General features: G+C 27.9%; 1 long non-coding RNA gene across 1 annotated transcript; it reads right to left on the bottom strand.

Annotated features, from left to right (window-relative positions):
- Nucleotides 1–955: 955 nt before the first annotated feature.
- LOC136082158 (uncharacterized) lies at nt 956–2,302 on the bottom strand. Its single transcript, XR_010639442.1, has 3 exons — nt 2,243–2,302; nt 1,393–1,525; nt 956–1,002 (listed from the first exon to the last, which is right to left on the bottom strand). It is a non-coding gene; the product is annotated as an uncharacterized LOC136082158 (long non-coding RNA).
- Nucleotides 2,303–14,938: the final 12,636 nt, after the last annotated feature.

Raw genomic sequence — 14,938 nt, 5'->3', positions numbered from 1 at the left:
TTATACAAATATATTTATATACAAATATATTTAAATAATTTATACAAAATACATTATTCATTCATACAAGTTTATTCATACATTTATAACATTCATACATTTATAACAGAATAAAACTACTTTTCAAGACTTGTTGTAAAATTTTCAAAAATTTCTTATGCTGCAAAATGCAAAGAGAAAAAAAATTAAATTTGGAAATATTTTATGCCAATTTATCAAACAATGTATGCAACTTAACTTACTTACCTCACTTAATCAATTCACTTACCATACTCAACTCACTTCACATACTCAATTCACTTAAATAACTTACTCGATTTATTTAACACACTTACTCAATTTTCTTACCACACTTACTTAATTTTTTTACCACACTTACTCTTTTCACTTAGCTCACTTAATCAATTCCCTTACCACATTTACTCAATTTACTTACCACACCTAATCAACTCACTTGCCACACTAACTATCAAAATAGAAATAATAATGTGTATAAAAATATTACTTAACAAGTAGTATAAAAAATTATAACAACACAATATTTTAATTTAATACAATATTCTTATGTCAAAAAGACAAAAGTCTATTAATTGTACATTTATTTGTTATTGTTTGTTATATTGTGTCATAAAATATTATAAAACGGAAATCATTTGAATAAATTATATATTTATAAGTATATACATTTTAATAAATTAAAGTATACATTATTTTTTTCTTTTTTTCAAGGAAGAGTCTCGTTGAGGACATCAACTTTCAATATTTCCCTATCTCTGCCTCTTGAGTTTCCGCTCATTACCTCTATAAGTGCATCTCCAGCACCATTCAAACCAAGCACATTTCTATTAAATTCCTCAAGAGTTGGATTTTCGTTGCAACCACCCCGTCTCCGCTGTTTGGAAAAGTATTCTTCTACCGGATCTTGAGTAAATTTTTCAGAAAGTAAAAATTTAATGCCATCTTTCAATAAAAGGATCTTACCTAATTCCACAAAGGAATGCACTAAAACATAAAACATACTATAAATTAGCATACAATAAACATTACTCAAATTGAATAACTTAAACCAAACTTAAGGTAATGTACATCAAGGGTAAGAGGAGTTAAAAAACTCTGGATACCAACTTTCTTAGCAATAGTGCTACGATAAAAGTAGATTCAGTTTCAAATTTGCTTATACTACGATAAGTAAATCCCTTTCCTATTCTGTAAAGAAAGCAACAACTAGAAAACCAACTGATAAAAAATTTTAATAATCCTCAAGCTCCCACAGGAAAGTTAAACCTTATTTATTATATATTTATCATATTGCACACAATAATAATATCGATATATAATGTTAATAATATAGTACATTAATAATTATTGTTAAAACCAAAATTAAAAAATCACCAGATATTCTGAGTCCTTCTAGAGTTTGCTTACTTAGACATACCCTAGATTGTTCTTCTTTAGACAAATTTGGAATGCTGTTTGATTCTTTTTCCCATTCACTTAAAAATCCAAGAAAATCTTTTGAAAGCCACTAAAACAATATACATAGGCATATATATATAAATATATATATATATATATATATATATATATATATATATATATATATATATATATATATTTATATTTATATATATATATATATATATATATATATATATATATATATATAGATAGATAGATAGACAGATAGATAGATATATATATACATAGACAATTTTCTTTATATAAGAAACCAGTTTATAATAAACTGATTTAGGGAGAACATGCAAGGAGTAGTACACAAATCGACTGATTCCCATCAGTCGATCCATGTACTACTCCTTGATTCACTAAGAATCCCATATTCTATGGGTTTAGTTTGGACCTGCAATCTTTTATTTGAAAGAAAGAAAGAAAAAAAAAACATTTTAATTTTATTCTGGTCTGGCGTTTTAACTTTCAGTCAACATAACATGGAAAAAATATATGTTGACGTGTAAGAATCATGCAGGATCTATATATAAGGATATATATGGATGCGGGACCTATATATATATATATATATATATAAATATATATATATATATATATATATATATATATATATATATATATATATATATATATATATATATATATATATATATATATATATATATATATATATATATATATATATATATATATATATATATATATATATATATATATATATATATATATATATATATAAATAAACACATTTATAGTTTATTTATATAAATACCTTAAACCTGGGATCCTCAGCAGAAATATAAGGATTTAGTGCATCCTTCCTTGTTTTGTTAATGAATTTTGAAACATTCATGCAAACAAAAAATTTATCCATAAATGAAATAAATTTACGAAGTAACACCGTTTTTACATCATTTTGCTATTCAAGCATGTGCACAACAGTTAAGCTTAGTACCTAAATTATGATAGTATGAATTAGTAGTTGTGATTTTTAGCATTAATCTTATTTTTAAATTTTAAGCCAAGAAAATATAACAATATTCAATTAGTACTCTTCTGACAACAAATTTTATCAAATTAAACAAAAATAATTTTATACTTGCACTGCTAGATTTACACGCATTCTTGATTGAGGAGTTAAGTTTATATGTTCGTCTCGAAGTTTGTGTCCCATACGTAGTCCTGGGGCATCTCTTAAAAATCCAACATCCCATTCATATAAACTTATAATTTGGTGCCAACCTAATTCTTGTTCTTTTTACTATTAATAATAAGTTTCAAAACAAAGTTCAAGTAAATTAGGAATAATTTAATTTGATAATAAATAAACTAAATTTCCATTAAGTTTCTTGACTTTTTATTCCAGTGAGAATTTTTCAAATTATTTCTTGTGGTCTTTAGCAAATGAGGTATATCACAAATAAAGAAAATTTTTCTTTCAGTAGAAAAATAGGAATATTTTAAAACATAAAAATTCATTTAAAAATTAATCAATCTTTTAAAAATTTGGTTCTTACCTGGAGCACAATGATTCAAAGTCCAGTAAACTACTCCTTCTGAAATGTTGCTAGAGTCTTCCATGTTATGAAGATTATAAAACTTTCTATTTGCTGTTGCACCATCTGAAACTATTGCCCTGACTTTAAGACCAATAGACTCCAAGATCATTATAGTATTCCATGCACAAGAGTATATCTGGTCGCTTTTAAAACCTTCTGAAGCAAAATGTCCAAAATAATAACATAAAGATGAAAAAATTCCTCTTGCCATAAACACAATGACATACTGAGCAAGATTTAATTCAGAATTTCTTTCTGTTATTCTGCGTTCAAACCTTCTATGAAATTCATTTAATGTATCATTCACAGGTCCCATATCCGTAAAGCCTACCATTTTCCCAGTTGTTTTGCAAAACATCAAACCACTTTTAATTTTCATTTCATCGAATATTAAACTTACATTTTTTTCATAATCTTTCATATCATCAGGTTTTAATAATTCGATGAGACGCCTGAGAATATCAACATTAAAACCACAACCAGGATCAGTGAAGTTAACATATTTCAAAAGTGTATTTTTACATGGTAAAAATAAAAAAGGTGAACTTCGTATATGTTTATAAGTGCCAGGACTTTTAAGATATATGCTGAGGCACCATTTACTTATTAATGGATGCCAAACCATAGCCCTACTATTTTTTAATGAAGATTGAACAATCTGCTGCTTCCAGAGTAAAAATTGAGGGGAATCTTTTTTAAAAGGTATAGCTGGTTCATTTTTCATTGTGTCAAGTAATAATTCATTGGTTTGAAAATCCACAGCTACACCTTCCTTTTTTAAATAATCTCTAACATTTTTTTTCAAACGTGATGTTCTAGATGCTACAATTTTTTTATTCCGCTGTAGTTCTTTTACTTTAATTAACAGTTGATATTTTTTCAAATACTTATTATTACATTTATTTGTATCTGTAGATTTTGTAGAAGTTGACTCGTATTCAATAAGAAACTTAATGTCTGTAATACAATTTTCACATTTTGCTTTGCTGTCATTAGAATTTATCAAAAAAGAACACCTGCTTGATCTAATAATTGAAAAATCATTCCAACTGCTCATAAACTTAGTTTCTATAATACCAAAATCTTTTTTCAAAATTAACTGACTTTGTTTTGAGGTTAGGTTAACTATTTTACTTTTAATTAAATTAGGGATATTATTATTACTAGAGCAAATTTTTACATTTTTAATGAAGGAAAAAATTTCAGCAGCACTACTTGGATTTAGAAATTTTGGCAAATGACTAATAACTTCATTTTCATTAGAAATTTGTTTGTCAATAATATGCAATGTCCATAGATCGTTTTCTATCTGTGTAATTGTTTTGTACAATAAAACATAATCTTTCATATAAAATGATACAAATTTGTTTTTAAAGCACTTCATGTTATAACAATCAGCAGCTTTTTTTATATCAGTAAATTTTAAGGGATTGGAAAATGTGTGTTTTTCAAACAGTTTAGATTTACATAAATAACATTGTTTGTCATTATGTTGTTGAAATTGGTATGAAGACATAGGCGCGCAGTCATTCTTATTTTTTTGTTTTTGAATATGATACAACTTCATGTAACATTTCATACAAAGTTTTGATGGGTGGATTTTGGCATTGTCCAAATCAATATTAATATTGTAGGCATACAATAGGACCTCTTTGAAAGGTTCTACTTGTTTTGCTCTAAGAACCTTTTTCTTTCCACAAATCCTACAACAGTTTGAAAGCAGTTTAACATGAACTTCCATTTCACAAAAAAACTATAAAAAAAATTCATACATACTTATTCATTTAAATTTTAAATGAGTAAGTATGTATGATATAAATGACATATCAATAACTTTCATAACCAAACAGTTTTAAAAACTTTGTGATATTTATAGAAATTACAATACAACTTTAGACTAAAGTTTAGTAGTTTGCATACCATAGTCCATTTTAGTCAAATATTACCATAGAAAATGGCAATTTGAATAAATAATATTTAAAATATACGTAAGTACTCACTAATACATAGTGCTATTAGAATCTATCAATCTAGATCATTTAGATATCTAATTTAGATAAATATTTTAGAATAATTAGATAAAAGGTGTTGATTTTTTAATTTTGATATTTAACTTAACTTCTAAAATGTTATAACAAGAACAGCAACAATTTTAAAACATAAATATACAAAAACAAAATATGTGTATAAATTGTATAATTTTATTTTCACAGTAATTGCAAATTTTTTTAAAAATAATATTAGATTGATTAAACGAGTTCAGTAAATCGTTAAAACACCGTCGTTCAAAGTCATAATTAGTTTTCATTGTTTAAAACAATAGATTTGTAACAATACACACGCATAATTATTGAGCATGGCTCGCGAAAAAAACAATGAGCTGCACGTCCATCTCTTATACGTCCATGCTAATACTAATAAAAAGGCTTTATTTCATTATTACAGCATTAACTAAGATAAAACTTCAGGGGTAAGTGTTTTTCCATTTTCAACCTTGTATTTTTTAAAACAAGTGTTTGATATTACAGGATCACTTCTAATCAACAAGTATTGGTACTGGTTTTTCATAACATTCTTTCTAGATATCTTGGCTGTATGGTTTAATCTAGCTTTGCGAATTTCTTTATTTAGAGCCTCTTGTGACTCTTCAGAGAAGTAACCAATTGGCAGTTCTAATGCCTCAGATATCTGTACACCATTTTCCAAGAGTTTATAAACAGTTGGGGGAATCACACACCAGCAATAGTTTTTGAGTATAAGAGCTGTAGTTTCATAGCAATACTCGCCAAAACTTTCAGAGTTCAACTCATAACAGGAGCATACTGCTATTAGGATTGTCCACAATTTAATAATTACATCTACTGCCACTCCCGTTATATCAGCGAAAGTTTCAGCATTTTGAAATGCTCTTCTGGCAGTGTTTCCATCGTTAGTGTTGCCAAAAACTCTGTTTGGGCATATCAACTATAAAACTTAGCTCTTATCTAAACCTCAGTTGAATGTTCGTTTTTTTACTTTTTACTAATGCTTTTTTAGCAGGGGATTTGGCAAAGTATTTTTTAATGTCTAATTTATATCCTAATTGTAAAATATATTCAAAACATCTGAGAAGATAAAGCTTTTTCATCGATTGGTTTAGATCTGATCAATGCTGGGTTATTAAGTTCACTGGGCTTAGCTCCGCAAACATTACATGATTGCGAGGACAGAGTGTGAGTGAGGGCATTAACCACTTTACCATCAAACATGGTTAAATCTAGTTTGAACTTAAATGTGATAGTCGTATCCGGTTTGCCTTCCTCTACTTCTAACTTTACTTCAAACTTGACTAGTCTATTTATTTCTGCTTTTAAAAGTTCATATTCATTTCTAATCAATTCTTCCGTTTCTTTTTGATATTGGAGATGGAGGGGTCTACAGTAATGTGTACTACAGGGTTTTTTATTTAACCATACATTTTTGTTCATGATGGTTAATTTAAGTGGAACAACAGCTGTCTGGAAAAGACTTTGTTCATTAACTTTGGCTTCACCAATAATTGAATCAGTGTATTTTTGTTTATAGACACTTTGAGTGGAGACACTATCAAAACCACCTTCAAAATGAAGTAGACCTTTAAACCTCCCCTCAATTTCAGCAAACATTCTCATAGAGTCTTGGCATTCCGTAAAAGTTAATATCCTTGTCAGAGTATGATTAAACATACCCTGTAGAGAAGTTGAAGCCGATGTTTCTGTCACAATTAAACTCTCAGGATAACATTTGTGTCTCTCATTCTTAATTTCATGAAGTGAAGGATAAATATCTGCATTATGTATTATCGATGAATTTCTAATAATTTGATACTGTTCATCAGAAAGGTCACACTGAATTTTTAAGCTCAATGCATCTTCGGTTTTCATTTTTATCGGAAAAATTATCTTTTTCAGAGTTTGTAGCACTTTTCACAAGATCAACGAATTCTTTTTTGCTAGGATCTCTAAGGATAGCTTGTAAACTATTTTTTTAACTGGGTTGAATTTAATTTATTTATTAATACCTTAGATCTTCTGCTTCTATCACCTTAATCTTCCCAGTTCTTGCATTTCTACCTGAACCTGATGCAACATTTTATTGTTAACAATAATATCTTTGTTCAACCAAGTTCGCTCGTGTTCTAAAAGTCTAGAGAAGGTTCTTGCATACTTCCGCAACTTTGATCGGAATTTACATTTAAATATTATTAGAGTTTTCTTTAGATTTATCATTTCAGGTTATTCAATACTTTCATAGTATAGACCCTCCAGTCTACAAAACTCACGTAGAAGAGTCTCGAGTAAGTTATCATGATTAATTCCTAACTCTTGAATTATAGGAACTAAATGAATTCTTTTCATGTTGAATGTAAGCAATGAACTATTTTAAGTTATTTTATACACAAGTTTTAATTTTAAAACATGCACTATGCCATCAAACGTTGCATATATTGGTTTTTGAGGTTTGATAATTAGCACCATCTGCATGATCATGAGTTTTTTTACAAATAGGAACTAAATGTATTTGTGTAATGAATGAAAGCAATGAACTAATCTTCGCTACTTTATACGGCAAGTTTTAATTAAAAACGAAAAAAAAACACAAAGAAACCGAAGTATTTGAAAGGTCTTATTTTAATTGGGGCAAGTTTGGGCAAATGATTTATTTTTTTTCTGCTTTCATATGTACCTATTAATGGGAAAATATTAAAACTACCATGGAATCTAGTGGAATCATTTAGTTTTTAAACTAAACTCATAATTAAACTAATTTAAAAAAATCAATTTATGACACATTTTTGAGATCTCAGTAATGAAAAACTAAAAACAAAATTTAAACGAGTTTTCCGATAAATAAAATAAAATAAATAAGTCTCGAAAAAAGGCGTATAAATTGTCAAAAATATTGTTAGTAGTTGCCAAACATCTTAAACATATGACTTCAAATTAAATTTTAAACTGTTTTTACCCATGTCAAACTTAAAAGAGTGACACAAAAGCTAGATTTTTTTGAACGAGTTTTCCGATAAATAAAATAAAATAATTAAATCTCAAAAAAAGGCGTATAAATTGGTAAAATCTTGAAAATTGTTCACAAAAAAGTTAATTATTGACTTTTAGTGGTATTTAGTAACATTATAATTAAATTAATTAATTTCCAGCAATACTTTTTTTATGGGGGGTTTTTTGCCGTTTTTTATGGATTTTGACTCACTGTGCGACGTTTGCATTTCTCCATTCCCAAGTGACCTTCATCCAATTTTGAAAGAATTTCTTTTTGCATACTAACTGGGATTATTATTCTATTTTGATATAAAAAGAGTCCATCAATTTTAACTATTTCATCTTTAAAATCCCAATAAGGTTGGAGATTCGCCGGACAGTATTTTTTGGAATTTGTCTATCCAGAAATGCAATCTTGCAATTGGTTTAAAAGTTCATCTTTTGCAGTTTTTTTGCTTAATTTCTTCTAAACGACTCTCTGTAGCAGGCATACTTTTTATTATTGAATTAACATACACATTAAGATCATTTTCTGCAATCTCATCTTCTTTTGTAGGATTAGATAAAGGTGCACGAGACATTGCATCTGCATAAGTAATAGATTTTCCCGTAACATGTTCTGCAGTAAATGAAAATCTCAATAACTTCATTCTTAAACGTTGAAGTCTTGGAGATAATTTAATATTGGAATTAATGGTTTGTGATCTGTTTCTAATTTAAATTTTTGCAAACCATACAAATATTTTGACATGCGTGTGCCCTCCCCCCCCCCCCCCATATTACTGCTAACATTTCCATTTCGATTGGATAATAATTTTTTTCAGTTGTTGTAAGAAATCTAGATGCGCAATCAATTGGTTTGTATATACCATTATGATTCTGGTAAACTATTACGTTAAGTCCATTTAATAAACTTCCATCTGTTCTTACTTTTACAGGTTTTTTAACATCGTAGTGTGCCAAAAGGGGTGGATTGGTTAAACTATTTTTTACCTTATTGAATGCTCTAGTATGATTTTCAGTCCAAAACTATGCTGATCTTGAACTCAAAAGATCTCGCAAGGGTTCAGCTGTTTTAGCAAGTGATGGATTGAATTTTGCTAATTTCTGGGCCATGCCAAGAAAACTACGTCAAGACGTGATATTTGTTGGTTTTGGAAAAATTTTTTATTGCCTTAACTTTTTTGGTCAATGGTTTTACTCCTTCTGCTGAAATTTGTGACCTAAAAACTCTACTTCTGTTTGATCAAATAAACATTTCTCTACATTAAGGGTAACTCCATTCTCAACAAATCTATTTAGCAATGCTACAAGGTTTTCGTTATACACCATTTCTGTATTTCCAAAAACTAAAAAATCATCCATACTTTTAACCACTCCTTTTAGACCATCAATAACTTTATCCATTTGTTTACTAAAAATTTCAGGGAGTGACGTTAATCCAAATGGACCCCTCGTTGGGCAGAATCTCCCAAAAGGTGTCGTAAATATACATTTTAACTGACTTTCAATGTTTATTGGTAACTGCCAATATCCTGAGTTAGCATCTAATTTTGCCATATATTTACATCTATTTCCAAGTTGGGCCAATGAATCGTCTACACTTGGCAGTTCATAGAATTCACGCTTGGTGTCTTTGTTTAATTGTATTAAATTAATACAGATACGAAGTAGTCCATTTGTTTTTTCACAATTACTATTGGATGACACCAGTCTGTAGGTTGATCTATTATTTTGATAACACCCATCTCTTTCATACGCTCTAGCTATAGCTTCAACGGTTCTAGTAGTGGGAGGGAACGCTACTCGTCGTGGCGCTCCAATGTGGTATGGTGTTGTATTTTCTTGTGTTGTTGCATGTACATGGTCACCTTTAATAGTTCCTAACCCTTTGAATACTGAAGGAAACTGTTCTAAAATGTTACTTTTTGATTTTAAAATCAAAGCACGCATGAATCGTTCAGGAATATCTACTTTAACTAGGTTAAACTTTTATAAAGCAGGTCTTCCTAATAAAGCAGTTTGCACATTATCACAAACATATATAGTAATTAATTCACTGTTGTGACCGTTTATAGAGAATAATTTTTGAACGTATCCAAGACAATTGAGTTGCTTATAATCAGGACCAATTAGTTGTTTAGTAGTAGTGTATAAATGTTCAATTTTAATTCAAAACTTTTATAAATGTTTAGTTCCTATAACTGTGACTTCAGCGCCTATGTAAATTTTAAATGTTATTTTTCCACATTTTACTTTTAATTGAATTTCACAAGGTCTGTTTACACAATCTGCTCGAACTCTTCCTAAAAACAACGCACCTAGATGCTGCATACTTGAGGAATTTTTACTATCGTTATGTTGATCATATAAGGTATATTTGGTTTTGCTTTTAGGCAAACTGAACTATTTGAGAAGTGATTCATAATGCTACAGTCTCTGCACTTTTTACCCCATGCTGGACATGATCCCCGAATAAAAGGATGCTTTTTTAAACAGAATTTACATACCAATGAATTAAATTCAAAATCTCTAATATTACTGTTCTGTGTCGGTGAATTAAATTTATTTGTAGTGTACAATTGTTTTCGAATACGATCTTTACTTTCACTTTTATCATTTCGCAACTCAGATAAACTATCTTGTACTTTTTCTGAAGAACGACAAATTTCAACTGCTTTATCGAGTGTCAAAGTCTTTTCAGAAAGTAATTTCTCACGTACTTTATCACAACGTATTCCATATACAATTTTATCTCTTAATAAACTGCCAAAACAATCTTCAGTATTACAAAAATTGCAATTTTTACTTAATAATTTAACTTCGGTTAAGAAATCATCAAAGCATTCACCATCTTCTTGAAAACGTTTAAAATACTTTTGCCTTTCAAAATTCTCATTAATAATACCTTTAGCAAACACTTCCATTTTCTCCAAAAAAATAGCTGGATCTATTTTTTATTTTTGGTTAGGTTTAATGGTTCGTAAATGTTTCGAGTTTCTGAAGAGAACGTATACCTTAACATAGCAGCTTGATATGCAAGTGGTTTTTTTCTAAATCCGACAACAAAACATAATCATGCCATTTCTCAATACAGGAGCAAAACGCAGCATACCTATCTACAACTAAATCTAACATTGGAGGAGAAACACCAACTTTACTACTTTCTGCCATTTTTTTATAAATAGATCCTCAAGATTAAACAAGATAATTAGAAAATACTATAAAACTTTATTTTCGCACGTTTATTTACGTACTCGTAGCGCCATGTTGTGTTCATTATATATATTCTCCTTAAGACCGGCACCGATATATAAGATAGGGCCGTATATATATATACATGTATAATAATATGACACAATCAGTATAATGTGTATCGAGCGAAAATTGTGTTTTTTTCGCTTGAAACTTAATTTTAATTTCTATTAAAAAGAATTCCATAATTTTGATTTTTAAGACTTATTGACAATTTTGTATAATTTTTTAATTTCCTTGGTTGTTTGAGGAAACTTGATTGATTTGTACTAAATTTTTATATTAAATATATATATTTCAAATATGTAGACTCTTAGCACTCCACATTTGTTATGATTTCCTCGTGACTGGCTAATTACTTTGTAATTTGGCAATCTATGACTAGAGTTAGATTCAATCTGTTTCATGCCAAGTATCTGACGTAACTATGACGTCGAAGAAGTAATTTTTAATATCTAAAGATTGTTTAAATTTTTCTAAATTTTGACGCATGATACTTATGTTTAAATGTAATATAGAAAAGGAATTAAATTTTTTAATTTTAAAATAATGAGGATCAAAATATGATGTTTTCATTAAATTTATTAAGTCAGAAAGTTAGAAAGTTCTTTAAAGTATCAAAGTTTAAAGTTTTAAACTCTTCGTTTGCAAAATAAGTTTAAGCCATTTCAAAAATAAATAATAAAAGATAAAAAAAAAGTTTAATCTAGAACTCATAAAAAAAAAAAAAGATTACTATTTACTAAAAAGTTGGCAAGTTTTCAACTGCTTTTACATTATTAGTCTAATTTCGCATACTATCAATTTATTATATAGAACTTCTGCAAAATAGCCACTTTGTCTTTGACTTTTTGCTTAAACAAATAGTTGTTTATTAGTTCTCTTAGTTGTGTCACTAAAATCCTTAATAATGTATGTATATATCAGTTCCTTTGGTTTTTTTATTATTAACGCTTTATCTTCGGAGTCATGCAACTTTAGCACATTTTTCGCTCTCGTTTAGAATCACTATTACCAGCTTTATGAGCACGTTCAATCCTAACACCATTTAAAATTCCAAGTTTCATTCTTGATATTTAAACTACTTGCAGTTTGACACAAAAAAAGCCATAATTGTTTCATTTTGTATGTGCATTATTTCTTTCATCATTGTTATAGATACATACATGTTTAGCCATTTTTATTTTGATAAAATATTTAGAAATAGATATGATAAAGGTAGTTATTTTGTAAATTTGCAAAACGCTTATATACAAGAATAACATTCCATTACGTCCGTGTTTAAATCCAGCTTTTGAATTGTGTTTAGTTTATGTATAGTATTTAACTAAGGTTTTGAAATCGAAACTGTATTTACATCTTGTGTTTTAAAGCCTCTATTGAATTTTTTAAATATTATTTACGCAATTTTATACGCACAAGTTCACTTTTTGCGCTTAAAAAAAAAGTATATACATATTTTTAACCAAATGCAAGGTATATACCTTGTTTTCGGTTATTCATAATGAATGGTGTTCTTTGAGGGTAACCTTTTTAGGAATATTTTTGTACAAAGCGTGTTTATTTTGTGTTTATTTAGTCAGATTAGTTGATAGTTTTTTTAATTTTTATAAAATTGGAGTCAGAAATTGCATAATTAGTTATCTTGCCCAGGTCACGTGATCAGACAACATATTTATGAACTTTCCATTTTAATTAATAACTTAGGGCTTTCAAAACATTTGCCATCTTTCCGTGCCTTCCCCTAATTTGTTTTTGTAACGCTTAATAAGCCATAGACTAATCGCTTTCCTTTATTTGAACTTCATGTCTTCATAAAATTGTTTAGTACTATTGTTGAAAAATAAAGTTTTCTATTTTTAGATTTCTATTTTATAGGTTTTGTAGTTCTGCAAACATAATTGGGTTTAAGTTTACTTAAGTCATTTTTGTTAACTAAGTATAAAAGAGGTCCAAATATTGATCCTTGTGGTACACCGCACTGGATTTTAAGCATTCCTTCCTTAGAACATATTGTTTTCTATTAGTGAGGTAGCTTTAAATCTTATAGTAGACCTTATTAAGTTCTCATAAGGCTTCAACTTTCTTAACAAAATGCAATAATCAAAGCTGTCAAAGCTTTTGATAAATGTACCCCCTGTTTAAAATAACCATATATATACGTAACCATAGCAAACTTATTTTTGTTAAAGCAATGAGCTGTCCCCCCTGTTAAAAACACATTATTAATGAAATCATATGAAACAGTTTAACTAAGTATACGCAAATTTTTTAGTCTCTATTATCTATAAATAGTTTCTTAGTAAAGTTTTACTAAATTATTAGTCAAAAAAAATGTAGGCAAAGTTTAAATAAAAATCAACTCAAATATAACTACTGTTTACTATAACTTTTTGTATGTTGCGATAGACTTAGAAAAATTTACTTTTTTTTTATGGAGAATAAAACCTAACTACGTTAATCATTGTTATTATTTTTAATAACTATTTAGTAATTTTTTTTAAAAAGTAATAACTCTTTTTTTCAAAAGAGGCCAATTATTTTTGTAGAGCTCTTCAAATATTTACAATTTATTAAATGCTAAAAAGTTGTAAAGAAACTTAATAGAAGATTTTAGACATCTGATTGTACTCACTTGCGCTATGGCCCAGTGACTAACTTATTTAGTCAACTAAATTACTAAAAGTAATTAAGTTTTTGATAAGAAAATTTCTTCTCTCTCTTACATCTTTATTAAAACTAAACAACAAACATCAAAGAATAAGCCTAACTTATCAACTTATCTGTCAAACACGAATCGCAGTTTACCGTAGCTCTCAAAGATTTTTTTTTATTTTTTGGAAGTTAAAGAACTTCAAAAAGACTTAGTGGTCTTCCATTTGAGCACCACAGAGAAGCATTTAACTAGGATGATTACGCTTCCTTAAGAGTGGTAAGTTTACCAACCCTTATTACTCCTATAAAGGGTTAAAAAATGAGACACTTTTGCGTGGAAAATACGGATTTAGAAATATAATTGAATAATACTATTACATTAATAAATTCCAACTATTTTGGGCGTATGTCGATATAGATTTTGACATTTTATCATATTATAGGCTTTTTGTCATTGATTTCACAAGGGATGATTATATTACAGAAAAAAGTTTAAAATTCAAACTTGATAAAGCAAAATGGGTGTGTGTGTGAAAAATGTGTCATAAAATTTCCAAAATACTAATTTTTGTTATTTATTATTTTATGTTACCTATATATCAAATTTTTCTTAGTGATTTATAATCTATGGAAATAACACTTAATAGTAAATAGGTTTTGGTTCAAACAATAATAAAATAATAAAATAAAAAATAAAAAACTAATAATAGCAATAAAAATTTAAATAAAAAACCTTCCAGTAGTGTATAACATTTTTAATGAACAATATGCTATTCATTATTCTTATCATAATATATCATATATTTCTTATTATTTTTTTATATTTTTCTTTAACAAAATGTTTTAAATAAATAATTTGTTAAATTGAAAAATAGTTTTAAATTCATAATGTAGATTCCCAGTAACCACCTAAGGTATTTAACACGTCTAAAAATTATGCTAATACGTTTAATATATTTCAGACATGTAAACACATCTATC

Source organism: Hydra vulgaris, chromosome 07 (assembly GCF_038396675.1).
Source record: "Hydra vulgaris chromosome 07, alternate assembly HydraT2T_AEP".
In the NCBI taxonomy this organism is placed as follows: Eukaryota; Metazoa; Cnidaria; class Hydrozoa; order Anthoathecata; family Hydridae; genus Hydra; species Hydra vulgaris.
Note: the sequence above shows the minus strand (reverse complement) of the source record. Positions and strands in the feature narration are given on the sequence as shown.